This window comes from Equus quagga, chromosome 17 (assembly GCF_021613505.1).
Source record: "Equus quagga isolate Etosha38 chromosome 17, UCLA_HA_Equagga_1.0, whole genome shotgun sequence".
Lineage (NCBI taxonomy): Eukaryota > Metazoa > Chordata > Mammalia > Perissodactyla > Equidae > Equus > Equus quagga.
The window spans coordinates 15512174-15528567 of record NC_060283.1 but is presented as its reverse complement, the minus strand read 5'-3'; the positions used below and the strand labels follow the sequence as shown (position 1 = coordinate 15528567).

At 38.0% G+C, this 16394-nt stretch overlaps 1 pseudogene; it reads left to right on the top strand.

Annotated features, from left to right (window-relative positions):
- Positions 1-15287, top strand: part of LOC124229087 (olfactory receptor 4S2-like) — a 26391-nt pseudogene extending 11104 nt beyond the window's left edge.
- The last annotated feature ends 1107 nt before the right edge of the window (positions 15288-16394 follow it).

Below are 16394 nucleotides of genomic sequence, written 5' to 3'. Positions count from 1 at the left end.
GAGGAAGTGTTGAAGGACCGAGGACTGATGGTGGGTTGGGATGATGGGGAGCAGACCCTGAGAGAACAATTTCTCAGTATTTGTCCAGCAGTGCTGACTCCTCTTCAGCTGATTCCTCTTCAGCTGAGCAGGGACTGCTGCCCCCATGAATCCCTGTTTCTTCACTCTATTTTGCTGCTAAAGGGAGACACTTTGTGCAAGATGAAATTAGAAGAGCCGGATTCGTCATCTTGCTTAATTGACCATTTCTTGGTCATTTAACCTATTTGGGTCTCAATTTTCCACATTTACAAATAGAGATAGTAACAATACCAGCTTCAGAAGGTTGTTAGAGGACAGAATGGACTTTGGAAAGTCCTATATCAAAGTTTATTGTGCAGAGGTGGCTCCTGCCTCTGTTTCTTTATAATGTCTTCTGTTCCCTTTTCTCATCCTATTCCCCACTATGTCCCTGCCCTTTCTCTGGAAGCCCTTGTAACTACCAGATTGATTATTCACTTTGCAAATGTGTATTGATCACTCAACATGTGGTTAAGTCTGTTCCTTTTTTTTTTCCATCTGTGTTTGTCTTTGTTCAGTAGAGCTCCAGTGCCCAACACTTCCCCTGCAGTGGGCTGGGGGAACAAAACAAATAAAGGCCACCAATGAGTGAATGTGGATTGGGGCAGAGCCTGATGCAATATGAGGGTGTACTTGAAACATTGGCCCCAACATCAACTGTCCATCACTGGTCTTCAACTCCCCACAGGCTCTAGGTGGGGGTCAGTGAAATTGTCCATGAGGAACAGATCTTGGACCTTCTGCCATCTCCATCTCCTCTTCCTGTCTGCCCTCTCTCCTTCCTAAGACAGGTCCAGAGACCAAACTCTCCATCTGGCTGGGAAGGTGGGAGAAGGAAGGATGGACAAGGCCTGTGTCCAGGTCTCAGGCAATGCCCTAGTGCCTTTCCTGAGAAGGAACTGGAGGTACAATAGAAAGGAAGCAGACAAAAATTCTTGTACTCATGGAGCTTATATTTAAGTGTATGATAAATACTGACTCTTCTTGAAGTCTTCCAATATGCCAGATACTGTTTTAAGTGTTTTCAGTAAGCCTAAGCCTCTTAAGTGAACTTCACAAGAGTTTCTCAGTTTTGTTTTCTCCACTCTTAGGTGGAACAGCATGGCTACAGCTAATAGGAATTGAGTGTTTTCCTTCCCCCAGGTCAGTTAGGCTCTGATGATACCCCAGCAGGTTAGGTTCTGCTTAACTAGTTTCCCCTAAGGGCAAGCCATGTTAAGAAGAACAGCTGCAGGGCCAGCTGGGTTGTGTGATGATTAAGTTCCAGGAGACAGAAAAGGAGATATGGGGGAGGGTAAACTGATCATTTTCCCTTTTAGGAGAGTTTTGAATAGTACCACAAAGCACTTTTACTTTCGTTTTATTTGCTAGAAATTAGTCACGTGGTTGCCCTTAATTGCGATGGAAACTGGAAAGTCTAATTTTTTATTGTAAGTGGAATTATGTTGTGAAAAAAAAAAAATCAGCGTTCTGTTATGTTCCTAAAGAAGAAGGGGAGAATGCATGTAAGGATTGGCATATTGTCTGACATAGTCAGTTACATACATAATTTCCCATGAAATTAGATGCTTTTCCTAAACACGATTTGTGATGGCTTGCTAATATAACACAGTCTAATTGAGGCATAATTTACTTAATAATTCACCCATTTTAGAGCTTTTTGGTTCATTTAATATTTTATTTGACAATATTTAATGAGCATGTAGTATTAGCCAGGACTTGATGGAGAAACTGAGGCACAGAGAGACTAAGTGAATTATACATGAATCCATGAGTGTTAGATGCATGGTACGATGGCGATAGTCTAGCCCAACTCTGTCATTTATATAAAAGAAGGAACAGGAGGGTGAGGAGTAGAGAGGTGAAATGACATGGCTTAAGTTACATGGTTAATCAATTGCTGAACCAAAGCTAGTGCCCAGAGTCCTGTCTCCCTGTCCAGTCCTCATTTTAATGTCTATTCACTCATCTTTTCATTCTCAGTAGTCCAGTCTGGAAAAAACGTGCCTTTGATGTCTTTCCTTCAACTTTCTTCTCTACTACCTTATTATTGGGTGTAAAAACTTTATAGAATCTCACTAAACTAGTTGAAACAGATTTTGAACCTTTTCCCAAGTCATAGTTTAATTGGCAAAGTTTCACAGAAGGGAAAAGAAATTCCATGGGGAAGTTCTTCCCTTGATTGTAGTGTATACCTGATTTATTTTAAATGGTTCAAGGATCTAAGCATTTAATCAAAAGCCTTGGACTTTCAGTGGGTGGACTGCTTTTCTACATCAAAATCAGGATCTTAAAATCTCTGGGTTTGATGCTTTCTTTGGCTTTTTAAAAAATTTCTTAGCCATTTTAAATGCAAATATCAACCCAATCCAGATCTCATGAATTTTCCTGTTCTTGTGGTTCATCTTAGCCCTCAGCTACTTTGTTTTCTAAAAGCCCCCAGGAATATTGGTGATTTGTTATTGGGGTCTGCTCTTTGAATTGCAGTAGCAACCACCGCTCAGTACCGTCAGAAGGCAGCCTAGTGCTGTTGAAAGAGCACTGGTTTCTAGGTTAGTACCCTGGGAAATATCTATCCTATGGCTGGGGAATCTAATTAACTTCTCAGCCTCTGTCGCCTCATCTAAAAACAGAGCAGGTTGGAGTAAAAGGTCTCTATGTCTTTTCAACACCGCTCTGAGCTGAGTGTGATCTGGACTTTGCTCACTGGGGGCCTTCAGTGAAAAATCAGCTGGGAGGGTAATATTAGGCAAGGGACCTTGCTTGTCCAGGAACCAAGATTCCCAGAGAGGAATCCAATGCTGCATCCCACCCTAGTTTTCCCAAACCAGATTATCTCCTTGAGTAATGATTTATTCCAGCAGGGTGGCTAAATTCACCCTGATTGGAGGCACTTGAGCAGTTTGAGATCCATCTAATCCAATTTCCTAGTCTAATGAAGAACAAAATCACACCAGATTTTATGACCTAAAGGTAGGTGTTATGGCTGGAAGTAAGGTGCAGAGACTTTCAGCAGCCACAGATGTTAGGCAGGTCAGTTCCTGTCCTCGAGCCATGTGTGTTCATTTGTAGACAGGGTGATTTGGTCTGAAGATTTTTAGGGGGGTGAGCAATGAATTTATTTATTTTCATTGTAGAATACATATAACATTAAATTAGGTGATTTTTAAAGTCCTTTACAATTTTGGGATCCTGTGAGGCACCATTTGGGATTACCAAATGAGAGCATGTGGTTGGCATGGAGGTTCCATTACTTCACTCTGAATTCAGTCACATGGGCACATGAAGCTCTCTCATACTTTTCCTGGCCATTGTTGGCCTTCTGTCAGTGTACTCTGGTCCAGTCCAGCAGGATGCCTGATAGAGAGTCTATATGCTCAAATACAGATTTAGATTTTCACATGCTGGTCACCTTTTCTTTGCCTGCTTCTAGATGAGGCAGCATTGTGGGGAGAGAGGAGGTATTTCTTATCAGTTCGGTGGAAGAGACGGTAGGAATTACTGATGGCAGGTAGTAGAGAGAGCCATAAATACAGAAAAGGCAGAGATGCCCAAAAAGGAAAGGGTGGTTTTCAAAAGGAAAGGCTATCAGGCATTCCATTCTTATGGTAAAGCCAAGAAAAACTGGACCCTATGTGATTCTCCTCTCTGAATAAGCTCTCAGATTGGCTCTAATATATATTTTTTTATTTTCACAAATGGGTAAAAAAATGGATTGAATTCATGCCAAGATAAGAGGTTTGTGCAGGCAAATAAATATGCCTTGAACTTCTAATGAAAGGGCATATTTAATTTTAGCTCTTCACTTATGTATTATGTACCTAGAAATTATACAGGCCAGTGATGAAGAGCACAGGATCTGTGACTAGGCTGCTTTGATTAAAATCCTGGCTCCACTGCTGTGTAACCTCAGCCTAGTTAATTCACTTATCTGGGCGTCTGTTTCCTCATATGTATAACAAAGGGGTGATAATAATAATACACGCATCATAGGTTTATCCTGGGAATTGAATGGATTAATGTACACAGAACACTTATAAAGTGTGTGGCACATGGTACTATTGACACACTAGCTATAGTTATCAACCAAAATACAATTAATAGTAAAGGCTTAAGAAGAATATTGAATTGGTAATTTTGGATATTATTATAATATATTTCTTATTTGGAGATACAGACAGAGAAGCTAGAATTGTGAAAAAATCTGTCAGTTGCTGTAAAAGAAGTATGATAAAGTACTCTAGGAACACAAAGGAGAGAATATTATTCCTATATACTGAAGATCCTCATGCAATCTAGAAAGAAGGAACACTAAACACAGAAAAGGGATAAAGGGCACCTTGGGTTGGGAAATATTGGGTTGGGGTATTACATTCATTTAGGGAGTGACAATAAGGGTCCAAGATAAGCAATGGCCAGTTCAACAAGGACTTGGAATCCAGGCTAAGAATATTGGAATTTATGCTGTGGGTAACGGGGAGGCGTTGATCGACTTTAGGTAGTGTAGTAACATGATTTAGTAGCATTTAAGGAAAATCACCAAATTATTTACAATGCTCAGAGAAGAGAAGATTCATATAGGTTGGACTATTAAAGACAAGCTTCATTGAACACACCACACTGGAATTGGGCTTGGAAGGTGGGCAGGGTTTAAGCGACATGGAGAGGGCATTTCTGGTGAAGGGAGGCCAAGTCATGGGATTCAGCAGGATGGCCTTGTGGGATAGGGAGAGGACCCTGAGTTGAACAGAGATGAGGTAAAGTTATTGGGTAGAGGGTGATTGTTGAGGTGACTCTGTCTGCAAAGTTCCTTAAAAGTGAGTCAGAGGAGTTCAGGTTTTACTCTGGTCCTCCAGAGTGGAGGGTCTGAGGAAAGAAGGGTCAGGAAATAATTTTCTGGCTGCAGTGTGTTGGATGCATGAAGTGGGAGCATCTTGAGGATAAGGTCCTTTGGTAATTTAGCCATCAGCTGACCACATGTGGGAATTTGGTGGCAGCAAGAATGGAGAGAAAGGACCCACAGGACAGAGGGTTTAAAGGTAAAATTAATGGAACTTGGTGATGACTGGATATGGGAATGAAGATGACATGGGTCACACATGACACCCAAGGTACAGCATGGGCAACTTGGACAGCAATGGTGTCATCAAAATATCTTCCAGCTCACATTTGTCTGTGGTCTCCTGCTACTCCATAGCTTTGTCTCATCAACTGAAACCCTATTCTCTGTCCAAACCCTTTCCTTGGGCTCATGAGTAAGAATGTGGTAAAAGGTGATACTTGAGGAATCTCACAACCTTATCTTCTAACCATTCAACTACTTGATTTTCCAAGGTTCTGAGATGGTGCCAGATATGTCTAATGATTCTTGGTGCCTGGTGCCCACAACACTGCTCCTATAGGAAAGGGCACCACACTATGATTAATTTAGCAATATTGCTTGTGTTATGCCATGGATATCAATGTAATTTCTCTGCTGCATCTACCTTCCTGGAAAGTTGACTGAAAAAGTATAAGATAGAACTTTCTAAGTTAATGAAAGAATTCTAGATCTTGAGTACGTTAATGGTTACATGAGTAGATATGTTTATCAAAACTCATCAAACCATATGCTTAAAACTTTGCATTTCACTGTATGTAAAATTCATGTCAGAAAAGGAGTTGTATTAAAGAAAAACTTATCAATATCTCTAAGCCCCAATAGAAAATACTTGTCAAATCTAGTGGTCATTTCTATGGAAAAAAATAAAATAACAGAACTGCAATTGTCATTAAGAATTTCATTCCCAAGAATGGAAAAACCATAAATATTTTATTGAAAATTAGTACATAATAGTGACTTTGAATACCTCCATCGAACTTCATCAAAATGACAAACTTTTGTACTGAAAATTATATCAGCAACAAAGTGAAAAGTCAACCCACAGATTGGGAGAAAATACTTGCAAACCATGTATCTGATAAGGAACTGATTTCCAGACTATATAAAGAACTCCTAACATGTAATAATAAAAAGACAATAACCCAATTAAAATTGGCAAAATATCTAAATAAACAGATCTGCATAGAATATATATGAATGGTCAAAAGTACATGAAAAGATGTTCAACACCTTCAGTCATTAGGAAACGTAAATCTAAGCCATAAGGAAATACCTCTTCACACTCACCAGGATGTCTAGAATCAAAAGACAGACAATAATAAGTGTTGGTGAGGCTATGGAGTAATGGAGTTCTCATACATTGCTGGCAGTAATGTAAAATGGTACAGCCACTTTGGAAAACACTTTAGCAGTTCCTCAAAAGGTTAAACTTATAGTCACCAATGACCCAGCAATTTCACTCTTTAGTGCATACGCAAGAAAAATGAAAACACTATTTACACAAAAACCTGTACACCAATACTCATAGCAGCATTATTATAATAGACAAGAAGGGGAAACAACCCACATGTCAGATAACTGATGAATTGATAAGTGATATATCCATAAAGTGAAATATTACTCGTCACTAAAAAGAAAATAAATACTGATGCTTGTCACAACATGGCTGCAACTCTAACAATATGATGCTAAGTGAAAGAAGCAGATTATTAAAGACAACACATTGTATGATTCTTTTTATAAGAAATGTCCAGAAGAACAAATCTATAGTGACAGAAAGCAGATTAGTGTTGGCCTAGGGCTGCTGGTGATGATTGTAGACAATGAGGAGTGACGGCTAATGGGTAGATAGTTTCTTTTTGGGTGACGAAGATGTTAAATTAGATAGTGTTGATGGTTGCATAGCTTTCTATACTAAAAAACATTAAATATACACTTTTGTGAGTGAAGTGTATAGTATGTGAATTATATCTTGATAAAGCTATAAAAAGTAGATAAATGCTAAATCTAGGGATAAATCTGCCGATCATTAACTATCATTAAAATTTCTTTCCTAGAAATGAAAGATGTGTAAATATTCTATTAAAAATTAGTACATAACCGTGACTTTGAAACCTAATTATCACGATTAAAATTTCAAATAATCAACCCTGTATTTGATAAGTTAATGTATATAATTCATTTAGAATGACTCATAAATTGTATCGTTGGGAATATTATTCCTCACGTAGCATAAGAAAAGGCCTTTTGTTTCTCACCTGCAAAATAGTGCCATGTGAACTACACTCTGGACATCTGCTTCAGCAGCCAAGTGTAGAGCACAATTCTGCCCACTGAGGGCAAATGTCCTATGTGCTACTGTACTTTCAGGTGCCCGAGGTGCCTCAGGTTAAGAAAACTTGAGATCTTGAACCTTCAAATCTCTGAAACTTGGGCTGCCAGATTCATTCCCCTATCCAGGCTTTAAGATAATAGCATGCCTTTGACTAAAGAATATAATGCCTTTACCTGAAACAGGATTCTCAAAAGATTAATGTCTGTGCTTCTCAAAATCAGATGCTACAACACACATTACCAGGAGACCAACAATAGGTTCAAATATCTGCATAACAAAAGTACAGCTCTGAATGTGAAAGAAAATAGTCTATGCCCCAAATGTATTTGCAAGGCTTCACAAATATTAAATTGTGTGAGCTGGTAGAACACTTTTGAAGAATGGGCCTCAAAAGCGTTAGCAGAACTTAATTCTAGATAAGCATATTCTGGGTATTGAATGGGCAGGTGAGATTCAATATGTTTTCAATCTCCATAGGCAGTCATCTCATTGGATCCTGGATAATATTGTGGATTATAGCAAATTACATGAGGTGCATGAGCTTCCTAAGGGAGAGGAGAGGGTGATAAACGATCAACTTGCCAGAAGAACTTTGTGCTGGGGAAAGGGGAATGCCCATACTTCTTGAGGATTATTGGATGTAATATGTGACCTATCACTGATACAGACCTAAAATACTATCAAAATCCTCCAGTTAGACTGGAGGCCACATGATAAACTGAGTTTTGGCACAAGATGGCCTCAGAGTAGGTTCAATGTGTCTACGAATATGCCTTGTGATTATTTCCCCTTCTTCAAACATTCAATTGGAAAATATGTATATTTAGCACCTGAAAGAAAACTCATATTGATTCTTCTATAACAAGAGCCCCTATGTTCCAGACAAAACATAAAATCAGAAGCAAAATGGAAGGAATTTCAGAAAGAAAAATAACCACAAAATATTTGAAGAATTGAAGTTCCCCATAATGCCATTTAATTAATTGATCTGATGCATGCAAAAAAGCAGATGGATTGCAGCATATGACTCATATGACTATGGACTACTATAATATCACTTAGATGGTATCCCCAGTGGAAGATTCAGTGCATGATATATTAACTTTATTAAAGTATCAGAGCCTCTAGCACCTGATTTGTAGCTCTTCTCCAACCCAGTGAGAGAGTAGAACAAAATGAACTCACCTCACATGGCAAGGACTGTAGAATCTTGCCTAAGAATCATGTTAACTCTTATGATTTTTTTTCATATTAGAATCTCAAGAAATTTAATCTTCTGAACATTGTGCAAAACATCCAATGGTCCACTGCATTGATACCATTATGCTAAATAGCCTGGTGAGCAAGAATTAGCAAGCATCATATACAACCCAGTGTACACAATGGCCACAACTTCTTTGCACCTTCTTCCATCAAAAAGTGGAATCTATCTGTCTGTACTTTTATCTGGGCTAACCTGGTGACACACATCATATGAAACCTTTTAACCACATGAGTAGAATGTGGTATAAAGTAACATACAATTCCTGCAGTGTGGCTTGAGAGTCCTTGAAGATCTAGCTATCATGAAATACAAACTTCCCTGGAACAACAGTGTAGTGATAGGGCCCAATCTATGCCACTGGAGAATGAAAGAGAACTGAAGTACCTGAGCCAATTGTTGGATATATAAGTGAATCCATATTAGAACATCTACTCCACTCAAACTATCGGAATATTTCCAGGTAAAAGGAATGGAAAAACTACTTAGCTGAATCCAACCCAAATTGCAGAATCATAATCAAATAAAGTATTTTTATTTTAAGACTTTAAGTCTTGGTTTTGTGATTTTTAAGCTACTAACTTTTGGCTTAGTGTTGTTTGCCAGTACATAGCAATAGATAACTTATACACCTACTAAGTTCACACAGGCAGAGAGTGGAAAATAAACACTGTGAAATATCAGAGGATTGTCACTTGGGTAGAGTTCTTAGGAGTCCTGTGGTCTGGGGGATGCAGAGATTTCCTCAATAAAAAGGAGTGTTTTCTATTCATGTCTTCTGTGATTAAGAAAGAGACATAGTACTTAACGGGCTTTTAAATTTGGAGAAAACATATACTGTATGGGGAGGAAGCTACTCCAAATCATGTATTAGATGACTAAAGAGACTGCTAGTTTTCAGTAGGATCTACTGACAAAAGCAAAGCAAGAAAGAATCAAATCCATTTTGGGTGAAGGTGTCAGCTGAGAGGTTAAGCGATGGAGAGCTAACACCTAAATATGAGGGAGAACACACCCAGGTGGTTGGAGGAGTAAATTGATGAGTATCAGTTATAGCCCTAGGAACAGCTGCAGCAGAAGGGACCTTAGCTTGATTTTTTAGCCCACTTTAAGTCTTCTGAGGAAACTAGAAATGGCCACCTCCTGGAAGAAGTTGACTTATACCTCTGATTTCCTCTCCTTTCATGGAAAAAGCTAATTGTATTTCACTCTCTAACAAGACCCCAATATCATTAGAAAATACAAACAGGTATAAGTGGCACAAGAGTGAACTGTACTGGACTTCATTTGTATGAAGAATCACCCAGATTTCCTGTACTTTCCTTTCTTATAGCCTGAGACACTCTCGCAATGGCCTACACTTCACCATGATATTAAGAGACCATAGATGAAGAGACCTGTGGAAACTGTTCTACATCTTTAAGTTACTCATCGCTTTTACTTGACAAGACCTTGGCTGACACCCACATGGGCACTTCTGGAATCCTTCGTCAGATATTTCCTGTTGTTGCTGAAGTGATAGATACTGTGTGACATGATTGAAGCCTAAATACACTCAACGGCTTCCCCATCAAGCTTGCCTCCTGCTATGAATGTCCCTGATGCTAACTTGGACTCTGCCTTCTCTTAAAACTGCAGGAAGGCCAGAATATGCATGAGAAATAGCCCACTATGGGGAGAACTTTGGCCAGTGAGAAAAGGGAGACAATGGATACATTTTTCTCCTCTATAGCTATTTACAGATCGTTTGTAAAAGGAACATATAGCCTCTCTTAAAAGGTCTAGTGGATCAAGAAATCAGCTGTGCTTACTACCAAGTGGTGGGCAGCTCATAAGTTCCCTCAAAGAGTATGAACAACTAAGAGTATGTATGACTTTTTCGATGTTGGAAGAAAAAGGTGAGACAACAGTAGAAAAGGGAAAGAAAGAAAAGCAAGATTGAAGGGAAAGGAAAGAATAGGAATATGGAAAAAAATATGAAACAATATTGGTGGTCAAGAGTCAACCTTAATGGTTTACAATCAAAAAGTAAAAGAATGAAAGCCTGCACTATGATTCATCCCAGGTATATGCTGAAAGCGAGCTATCCATCAATTTCTCCAGAAATCAGCAGATTCAGTTAAGAAGAAAAGCAGTGAACCCCAATAGCACTATCGAATCCACTGTGTTCCAATCAAGTACAATTTTCAAAAGAGTAGAATAATTAAAGTTCAATAGAGAAACATCATATATTAAATATTTAATATATATAGAAGTGCATTAATCCTTTGAACAATCCTAGAATGATTATTTCTGTTTTGTTCAATATATTTGTTTTTATTGAGGTAACATTGGTTCAAAACATTATATAAATTTCAGGTGTATATTATTTTATTTCAAGTTCTTTGTAGACTACAATATGCTCACCGCCCAAAGACTAATTTCCATGTCACTGTACACATATGCCCGATTACCTGTTTCACTTTCCTCCCTCCTCTCTTCTGTTACAATTACTTCTGTTTACCTAAATGCTTTGGATTAGTTTTACAGTCTTAAATGCAAGAAATGATCGAGTTTTAAATGTAGCAAATAAAGAAAAAAATTTGATATTTTTTAACAAGTTGGAAAGGCATCTGGAGATTAAAGCTCATTTTTATCTGTGTGATATGGCTTTGATTATGGAGCAAGACTGGGAGAAAGTCTTTCTCTGAGGTCATTAACGTTTTTCATCATTCTCTTTAAATAGACCTTATAAGAAGTAGAGAAAAGAGCATTCGTTGCCAAAGATATTATGAAATGGCGGATTTCAGTAGGAGAGAGACAGAACCAGAAATAATAATGATTGACTTCTACTAGCTTTTGAGTTTGGAGGGTCAGGAATTCTCTGGTATTAATTATTCATAAGGTAATTCCTAAGGTATCACTCCTACTTTATTTTGGACAGGTGTATCCAAATTATCTTAGAAGAGATAGGAAAACAAATCAAAACTCAAGCCTTGGACAATACTGGTGAGATTTTCTTTATTCTAAAACTAATTTAAAACTTCTGCAGAAAAAGAGAATTCAATCAAATTTCTTTATTTTGAATACCTGTAAAATAATTGCAAGACAGTGTTCCTAGAAATAAGGGGAGGATAAAATTATTAAGCTGATGATAAGATAATAAAATACATCCAGATATGACTATGAGATAGTGTGGGATGATTGTGAAGAAGAAAATGCCAATAATTTCAAAAGAAATTGAGGCATTATGATGTTTGAAATACTCAGAAAGTGGAGGAAGGAATTCATTGAGATGGGTCTTGATTCAAGGAGAAAGAATTCTTCTAGGACTCATGGAATGGACAATGGAAGCACAATTGCCAAGCTTATTCTAGATGAAAAGCAAGCAACACAATTTTTACCTGTCAAAAACTGCTGTGATTTGAGCTATCGTAATTGAAGGGCTCTCTCAGTGAGTATAGTATATATATATATTTTAATTTAGAAGGAAAACTAGAGGAAATGAGCATGTAAAAAAAAGCAGAGGGATGCACTTCAGTCTGAATTTGAATTAATACTATTACCATTACTATAATTACTACTATTATTTTGTACTATATAAGAAAAGGCACACCTGTAAATGACTTTTCTATCAACTCTGTTATACAGACCTGAGGAAACATAGCCCTCTAGTTTCCCAAAAGCTGGATGTCCCAGGCACAATGTTGCTTCAAAGGGATAGCTGAGCACAGAGTTCAGCCAGAGTTATAAGCACAAACTTGACAGATCTTGAGGGGAAGTGGCCTCAGCTGTACAAAATTCCTAAAGATTATCTAAGACTCTGTGCAATCCTATCCCAACCTAAAACTAAAGAAATTATTTACATCTGTGATTTAGTTTGAGGGATAACTTCTAAGCCCCTTTAATCCAAACTATTCCCAGTTGCCCCAGTGGCTTAGTGGTTAAGTTCAGTTGCACTTCTTCAGCAACCCAGAGTACCCAGGCCCAGATCCTGGGCACAGACTTATGTACTACTCATCAAGCCATGCTGAGGCAGCATCCCACATACAAAAGGGGGTTGACCCTGTGGCCCAGTGATTAAAATTCCATATGCTCCACTTCAGCAACCCAGGTTTTGAGGGTTTGGATCCTGGGTGTGGACCTATTCCACTCATCAGCCATGCTGTGGAGGTATGTGACATACAATACAGAGGAAGATTGGCACAGATGTTAGCTCAGGGCTAATCTTCCTCAAGCAAAAAAAGAGGAGGATTGGCAATGATGTTATCTCATGGTAACTTTTCCTCAAAAAAAAAAAAACAAAGAGAAACAAAACAAAAATTATTCCATATATATATTTCCACATGTACATTCCAGTGACCCCACTACAGTGCCTGAAATTCCACCATTGAAGATTCATCCATTTAAATTGAATATTGTCCTCTTCCTAAACCCTAAAGTATCATTCATTGATGACCTCTTCCAGAAATATTTAATTCATCCTATGCTGGAGAACTAATATATACTAGCATGAAAGTTGAAAGATTAAAAAGATGCATGCAGGAATGCTGAAATTAAAGGGCAGATTTTCTTCTTTTTTTTCACTTAACAGACAAAGCTTTAAAATACCAAGGCAAAACAATTCTTAGATAATCCTCAATCACTGAGTTTGAAGATAACAAAATTACCCCACACTTCCCCTCCCCTCCTTTCAAATCAAATAGATCTTGCTTTGTCTCCAGTAGTTTAATACTTTACCTTCTCTTTTTTCTGCCTCCTTATCAGAGTTTTATGGCTATTGCATGCTGACAGAATTGGTTTATTTCATGGTGGAAATAACTTGGAAATAACTGTTAATATGATAGATGATAGTGAAATTGAAATTGTCTTATTTCACAAATAGGATAACAGAAGCCCCATGAAGACAAATTATTTATCTAGAGTTACAGCACCGTTATCTCAGAATTAGGTTTGTATCTGGTCCTCTTTCTACTACACCACACCACCTCTTGACTATAAGAGCTTGATACCAAATAGGGGACCATAAATTCATGTACAGAAAGATCTGAGTTTCATAGGAAGAAGAAGCTGAAGAGGTCATCTAGTTTCAACTACTTGAACATTCATGGCAGTATTCAGAATTAAAAATGCAGAAATATGTTTACATTTCTGAGTCAAAGATAAGAAGAATCTTTCCAGATATATAAATGTAACCATATCACCAAGCAGGGAAATTGTTTCAAAATTACATTGAGGGGCCGGCCCGGTGGTGCAGCGGTTAAGTTCACAGCTCCGCTTCTCAGCAGCCCAGGGTTCGCCCGGGTGTGGACATGGCACCACTTGGCCCGCCATGCTGTGGTAGGCATCCCACATATAAAGTAGAGGAAGATGGGAACAGATGTTAGCTCAGGGTCAGTCTTCCTCAGCAAAAAGAGGAGGACTGGCAGTAGTTAGTTCAGGGCTAATCTTCCTCAAAAAAAAAAAATTACATTGAGTGCCTTATACAGAATAAGAACTAAGTAAATTTTTAGAAACAAACAGATGAAAAGGCCTTAATTAAAGGTGAGGGAGGTGAGACTTTTGATTAGATGTGTGACTAGGGGATTTACTTTATCTCACTGGACTTTGATTCCTCTTCTGAACTGAATGAATGGACTATCATAGGGAAGTAACGGGATCACAATATATGTACTTCAGTTTCTTTAAGTATGCATGATAATAAGCAGTATGTACGCATTGTTGCATTTTCAACTACTGTGATTATCTGATTGTTTTGAGTTAGAAGTAAATGCTGGTGGTCCACCATTATGTTTTTCTTTCAGGTAATTTAATTGTCTCTTGAGAACTTGGCCTCCTAGACTAATTCCAGGAGACAAATTAACGATGTAACAGAATTCATTTTCTGGGGTCTTTCTCAGAACCTAGATATTGAAGAAGTTTGTTTTGTGGTGTTTTCTTTCTTCTTCATGGTCATTCTTCTTGGAAACCACCTTAGCATGTTGACAATTTATGTGGGCAACTTTTTCAAGTCTCCTATATATTTCTTTCTCAATTACTTGTCTTTTGTGAACATTTGTTACTCTTCAATCACAGCTCCTAAGATGCTTGTTGGCCTATTAGCCAAGAGAAAAACTATCTTCTATGTGGGGTGCATGTTGTAATTCTTTGGGGGGCATTTCTTTGATTGCAATGAGATCTTCATCCTTACTGTAATGGCCTATGATGGTTGTGTGGCTATTTGTAAACCCCCGTACTGTTACCTTCATGGACCAAGACAGATGCAGTAAAATGTTGCCAGGTGCCTAGGTAGTTGGGTTCTTATACACTATTATCCCAGTAGCTGTGGTAGTCCAACTATCCTTTTGTGGACCCAATAAGGTTGATCACTACTTTTGTGATGTCCACCCTGTGCTGAAACTTGCCTGCACAGACACATATGTTGTTGGTGGTGTTGTGACAGCCAACAGTGGTACCATTATGGGGGAGTTTTGTTATCTTGCTAACCTCTTTACACCATAATCATTGATGTCCCTGAAAAAGCAGTCTTCAGAAGGCAGGTGCAAAGCTCCACACTGTGGGATCCTGTGACTCCCACAATGCCGTGGTATCATTTTTTTGGTCCCTGTACATTCATGTTTATGCACCCTGGTACTACCTTTTCAGAGGATAAGATGGTGGCTGCATTTAACACCATTATGATTGCCATGTTAAATCACCTGATTTTAACACTGAGAAATGCAGAAGTAAAGAATGCAGTGAGGAAACTGTGGGGCAGGAAGGTTTTCTAGAGGGCTAATGATAAATAGTTGGAAGTAACAACTTAATCTGGATGATCTTAAATTTTCTCACCTATACAATGAAGACAATGAAAACAATCTCACAAGTTATTTTTTTGAAGTACAAATGAGAGAATAACACATTCTACAGATATAAAGTATTAGTTATTATTATTATATTTGTTCTAATATTTCATAATCACGTAATTCCCTGAAATATCTAGGCTAGAGAAATCTTATGAAACTAAGAAGCACAGCATGGTCATACTCCTCATTATTATTTTCTTCTCCCCATTTGTGCATTTTTTGTCATTTTCCTTAAAGAATGAGTCTACTATGAAGTACTTATGGTTATTTTCTATATTTAAAACTGCAATTAGTACATACTAAGAACTCAATATGCACACACTGTATGAAAAATAATAGAGATCTGCGCTAAAGCATTCTGATGCAAGTCCTCCAATGCACAGTGAAAATTAAACCTAATAAGGCTGGAATGGGAGAGGAGGTGTATTCAGAATGTGAAAGAGATAAAACATAGACTCAAAAAACAAAAGACCTGTTCTCATTCTCTGGTATTGGAAAGAAGTTTTTCCTTTCTTTAGAACTTGTTTTCTTTACCCAAAAAATAAGGAAATTGGGGGAAAAAACCTCTAAGATCACCAGTTTAATTGTAACATCCCATTAATATACTTCTATAACTGACTTTAATCTTTACTTGTCGCTTATAGCCAGTGGTTCCTGTCATGTAAAGTGACTAACAAACAGGAAAAACTAAATAATCTGAATAAAAAGAAAGATACCTGTGATGAATAGGTGACTATCACTCAATCAACAGAGTAAATACAACTTTCTGAGATTCTTGGTTAGGAAACCAGATTTCCTCCAATGTTTGAACCAAGCAGCTTTACTGAATATGGGGAGCCTTTGATCACTGCCTCCTTGACTGACATCCCAATTTCCAGCTGTGGACTTCAGAGAGACTCATTCTGGACAAAAAAAAACATGACTTCCTTATGTGAATGTCACTTGCCCTGATGACACATCCCTCCTTCACTTTGTGAAACCTGAGCTTTATTTTTCTATAGCAAATCAATACATCACTGATTATATCTTTGC